This window comes from Rhinopithecus bieti, unplaced genomic scaffold (genome assembly GCF_001698545.2).
Source record: "Rhinopithecus bieti isolate Rb0 unplaced genomic scaffold, ASM169854v2 scaffold_1015, whole genome shotgun sequence".
Lineage (NCBI taxonomy): Eukaryota > Metazoa > Chordata > Mammalia > Primates > Cercopithecidae > Rhinopithecus > Rhinopithecus bieti.
The window spans coordinates 21,975-28,247 of record NW_016803221.1 but is presented as its reverse complement, the minus strand read 5'-3'; positions in this window follow the sequence as shown (position 1 = coordinate 28,247).

The window sequence follows — 6,273 nt, the reverse complement described above, 5'->3', positions numbered from 1 at the left end:
TCCCTACACCACTATTTCTAGGTAATAATAGAGCAGACAAATTGATTGGTTCTGTGTTTCAACAAGTTCAAGCTTCTCATGCATTACTGCATCAAAACCCCTCTGCTTTTACTCATATGTTTCATTTGTCACCCAGCCAGGCTCCAGCCTGTACAAGTCTGTCCTACTTGCCAGCATGTCACTGGAATCATACCCATAGGAGGCTGTAATCCAGGAGGTTTAGCTTCAAATGAAATCTGACAGATGGATGTTATTCATAAAGCTGCCATTGGCAAGCTCTCCTTTGTTCATGTGACTATAGACACTTATTCTCATAAGCTGCATGCTACATGTAAACCAGGTCAGACAGCTGGTCATGTATAATAGCATTATCTGTCATCATTTGCTCATATGGGGGTTCCTAAACAATTAGAAACTGACTTACGTTAGTCATGTTTTTTAAACCTTTTTACAGCTATGGTCAATCACTCATAAAACAAGAATTTCTTACAACTTTCAAGGACAAGGAATTATAGAGTGGGCAAATCAAACACTACAACATGTGCTGGAAAAACAGAAAGGCAAAATAGGAGACCAGTTACCACCTCAAACAAAATTACATTTACTTTTACTTTAATATTTTAAATTTACTTATTTTCTTTAAATTTTTTCACTTCTGGCACAGATAGTAAGACTGCAGCAAAATGACATTAGTAAATATTAGAGGGACAAAGGGAAGTATACCCAAATGTATTATGAAAATCCCCCTAAGAAGGACGATGGAAAGTCTCAGTAGATATACTGATGTAAGGACATGGGCATGCTTATGATTTTACAGGAGATGGATAAACTGTGTGGTTCCCCCAAGGTGTTTGTAACCATGGAAAGGAAGACTGGAGAGAGCCATGGATCCCAACTATGGATCCGGCTCCTCCATTACAAGCCATTAGTCAGCTGAAACCAGTGGAGCACCAGGGTCAGGTAAAAATCCCTGCATTCATGCTTACGGCCATGATACATGTAACATCCTGTGCAGTATGTTTTCCCTGTGTGAGACAAAAACATATTGGGCATATGTTCCCAATCCCCCAGTATCATGGCCTGCAATTAGGAGTGACACTCCCCATGAGATCTATCATGATCATGGAGCATGGGCGCCAGGACCCCTAACACCCTCTGACATTGAGCAATTAGACTCTCAGAACAATGATTATTATGCTGCTCCATTGGAGGGACTTCCTTTATGCGTCACCCAGGGTACATCACACAACTGCAGTGGCCTTGCAAATTAATCCCAAGCACAGTTGAGTTACCACGGAAAAATTATGTACCTATTAGACCTTAGCTCTATTAACATTACTGTTGTAGCTACTAATTAATCCCAGCCCCATCACCCAAATTGTATTGATTATATATAGAAAGGGCTGCCTTTGATAATTCTTACCCCCCTCCTTGGACCCAGTGTGTCTTAGCCCCTAGCTGGGAAAACAGTCCATGCTAATGGGAGACATTATTGGCTGGGTCCCTTTGGTCATTTAGATGGGTGAGATGAGAATCTGACCTCATGGCATGAACTTCGCTAATAGTCGTGTTGAAACTTTATCATCTCTTCACTATATCGCATTGGGAATTAAACTCCATCTGCAGCACAGCTTGCTTGGCATGGAACAGGTTTTAGCCTACCTTTGCCTCAATGGCATTATCAAGAAAAGAGACGTCCAATTCAGGAGTCGATAGGGAAGGCAGAACTCCCCTATATGAATGGCAGCATTTGTGTCAGAACACTGTTTAATTATAGTAATTGTGCTCAACACAGTTTTAATGTTACCTTTGTACAAAATATTAGTGCCTAATTTACAATCTGTGTTTTTAAAACTTATGTTTCTCTAGCAGCAGAAAAGGACCAACTCCAGGTAAACGATGCCCAATGGACTTGTGATTCCTGTCAACTGTATCATTCCCTTAATCATAACACAGTACAAACACTGAGCATATACACCCTAGTAATTCTAGGCACAGTCCTCGACTATGGATTCCCGGAAATCTGTCTGAGCCTTGGGTGGCCACCTCTGGTTTACAATTTGTAAACCTTTTTCTTACTCAGCTTACTCATTGTGCTTGTAGGGCCTTAGGCATGACAATTTTTGTAAAAGCCTCCTTAGGTACATTAATAACCTCTGTTGTGATGTCCTTAGTAGCAATGCATAGCTCCATTNTAGGCTTGTTGGCATGCACATGCAATCCAAGCTACTCAGGAAGCTAAAGTAGAAGGATCCCTTGAACCCAGGAGACAGAAGTTTCAGTGGGCCAAAAATATGCCTTTGCACCCCAGCCTGGGCGACAGGGTGAGACTCCATCTCAAAAAAAGCTAAAACAAAAAAAGTAAAAAAAAAAAAAAAAAAAAAAAAAAGATCTGGTTAAGAGGACCAAAAAACAAGCCACAGGCTGAGAAAAATTTAGGAAACACATCTGAAAAGTGACTTCTATGCAAAATACACAAAGAAATAAGATGATGCAATTCGTAGGTAGAGATCTGAATAGATATTTCACCAAAAATAAAGAGGTGGAAAATCTGGTACACAAAATACTGATCTCTGAGCCTCTGTTACTTCTGCTGAAGGCTGAGGCTCCAAGCCATTTCCTGAAGAGCAACGGTGGCTGCCAGAGCGGCAGTGGCTCCAAAGATCATCCCCACCTACCCCAGCTCTACCCTTCCTTCAGGGTCCAAGGATTCCCCAGGCATTGGGCATGCTTTCCAGGAAAGAGCCAGAAGCTGGATATTTTATTTCTCAGCTTTTCTTAAAATTCTGGATGCCAACAATTATCCTTTGGTTGGAAGTTTTATTTTTATCCTAACAATCTTGAGGCACTGACAAGTTAGGAAAGATGGTTTTCAAGCTCTACTTCTCTGCATAAAGAGATAAAAGAATTGGCTTGGCCAGGCATGGTGTCAAACCTGTAATCCCAGCACTTTGGGAGGCTGAGCCAGGCGCAAGTCCTTAGGTCAGGTGTTTGAGACCATCCTGGTCAACATGGTGAAACAAGCTCTCTCATAAAATACAAAAAGTTAGCCAAGAGTGGAGGCAGGCTCCTGTAATCCCAGATACTAAGGAGGCTGAGACAGGAGAACTGCATGAAGCTGAGAGCTGAGGTTACCAGAGCTGAGATCACGCTGTTGCACTCCAGCCATGGGAACAGAGTGAGACTTTATCTCAAAAAAAAAAAAAAAAAAAAAAAATCAATTGTTTATTACTCAGTTATTTTAGAATGCTTGCCACAATGCATTACTATTTTGGTATTCTCAAGACAGAATATACAGTAACAGTAGTAAGTAAAAACCAAATAGCAAGTCATTATAAATTCATGGAATCAATTTCATCTGTCATTCTTTCTGGCTTTTATTATTTAAAATGTGTACTGCTGAAATTATCAGAAGTTTTACCTCTGATGTCTAAATGCAAAAATAAACAACAGTTAGTAAACCATTATTAAATGAATCTCTGTCTTCAAATTTGATTCTGATGCAGTGGAATGTTTTGCAAAAGATGAAAAACACATACATTTATTTATAACTGCTCTCCTGATACTGGCCAAATACTTTAAGGAATCAGGATGCCCTTCAATATTAACTAAACCAGGTAAATTCATAAAATGAAATACTATTCATCGAAATAAAATGAGTGATTTCTGAAGTCATGCAAAGCCATAGATCAGGCATACATAAAACTAAGTGATATAAGCCAGTCTGAAGAGATTATATATTGTATGGTTTCATTTCTATTACAGTATAGAGAAGAAATGTCTACGGTAAACAAACCTGCAATATACAGTGGTTTGTAGTGAGCTGAATAGGAGAATGCAACAGTGGAAAGAAGCACAAATGGGCCAGGTGAGAAGGGACTCATTCTGCTTGAGGAGATCATGCTGGTCATGAGGAAGAGCCAAGAATGTGTATACCAGCATGAATAACTAAATAGCCTTCTACTCATGACAGGAGAGGAGCGTCTTCTTTCATCACACATGGAACTATTTAGGATGATTTCTGAGGAACCTTTTGTTGTGTGTGGAAAAATATACATAAACAAATTTACCATTTCAAACATTTTTGAGTGTATATTTCAGTAGCATTAACTATGCTCACATTGTGCAACTATCACCGCCATTTCACAATCTCACCAGCAATGTACAAGGGTTCCAATTTATCCACATACTCTCAAACTTTTCCTTTAAAAAAAAAATAGATATTCCAATGGGGATAAAGTGGTAATCTCATTGTGGTTTGGATGTCCATATATTAAGTTGCTAGTGATTTTGAACATCTTTTCATGTGCTCATTGTCTGTGGATTCGTAAACGATTTCTTGGCTATATAGCTGAATGAACACAAAACAAAAGAAAAAGTAGATCAACTGAACTTCATCAAAACTGAACACTTTCTTGCTTCAAAGGAGACTGTCAGTATAGTGGAAAGAAAACCAACAACATGGGATAAAATATTTGCAAGTCATATTTATGCTATATATTCAAATCATCCATCTGGGTCTCTTCCAAGTGCACTCTCCATTTTTTCTTACTCTAAAACTTTTTTTTAGTACATACACAATTGTGTGCAACTACCACCTCTTAGTTCCAAATTATTTTAAATATCCCAAAAAGAAATACCCTACCTATTAAGGAGTAGCTACCCAATCTGTCCTCTTTCTGACACCTAGCAACCAGTAATCTGCTTTTTGCCTCTAGGGATTTACTTATTCTAAATATTTATATGAATAAAATCACACAGTAGCTTTTTGAACCAAAACAGGTTTGAAGTTTCTCCACGTTGTAGCATTAGTGTTGTAATGCTTTTCACAGCTGCATATTATGGCATTCTACAGACATGCTACCTTTTGCTTGTTATTTTTTGTTGGTCGACATTTGTTTGGATTCTTTCCACATTTTAATTATTGTGAATGATGCTATGAACATATGTATACAAGTTTTTGTTTGAATACCTGTTTTACATTTTTTGTGTATATAGCTTGGAGTGGAATTTTGTGGGTTCTATGGTAATTTTATATTTAGCTTTTGCAGAACCACCAAACTATTTTCCACAGCAGTTGCAGCATTTTATTTTCAGATTTTTCCATTCCCATTTCAACTATTATTAGCTTTTTTGTGTGTCTTTGTTTTCTGCAATTATAATGGTTATGAAGTGGTATCTTACTGTGGCTTTGACTTGCATTTCCATGAGATTAAAATAGGCAGGAGGCATAAGAGTTGGTGGAGCAAGAGGAAGGGTCAGGACAGCCATTTGGAGAGGATAGGCAAACACCAGGGGACACTGTGGCTGCAGCAGCCTCTGCCTGGTCTCAGCTCCAGCAGTAAATAGAAAAGTAAGCCCATATTTGTAGTGTGAATTTTCTCACAATTGAGCTGTTTCAGCAAGAAGAGCATGTGATTTGGGGGACTGCTCTCCCCCTGCTCTTAGGTCCCCTATAATTCAGTCTTCACTGGACACCTGCCTGGAGCCAACCTGGTCTCAGCTCCCAAAGGAGAGCCTCATCCCCTGGGAACCTGTTTCTGGGGGACCCTAACGGACACAGGCCTGGAGGGAGGAGCACAGCCTATATATGCTACAGCAAAGACTGTAAAGTACAGACGGGGACACAACATTTAGCCCAGTCATCCCAGGCCACATGAACCAGACTCACCACTCACAGGCCTCAGCCTCCCTCTGCCAGAAAGAAACTGCCACAACCATCAATCTCAACAGCCTTTCCAGGATTTAATAGGCCAAACAACTTGAAATTCTGCTGATTAAATTCTGCTGTCGTTCCCGATCTCACACAACCCCAGCACCAGAGACTGGAATCAGAGTCTGCAGGTTCCTTTCTCTTGCTCATGAGGGAGAATGTGCCAACTCACTATCCACTTGTGGCTGGTATACAGAGTGCTTGGCCACCAGCACTGAATTGTTTCTCCTTTTATCTCTAAGATTTATCAAAATGTGTCTGTGGCATAAGATGTTACCACCTTCCCTTCCTTTGGGCCTTCCAGATACTACCTCAGAATACCTGTCATTCTCAAAAACAAACTACTGTGAATTTGGTCAGCTCTGGATTGATATTTAGAAAAGCTGTGGCCGGTATATAAGAATGCTTGTGATTTTTGCACATTAATTTTGTATCTGGAGACTTTGCTGAAGTTGCTTATCAGCTTAAGGAGATTTTGGGCTGAGACAATGGGGTTTTCTAAATATACAATCATGTCATCTGCAAACAGGGACAATTTGACTTCTTCTTTTCCTAACTGG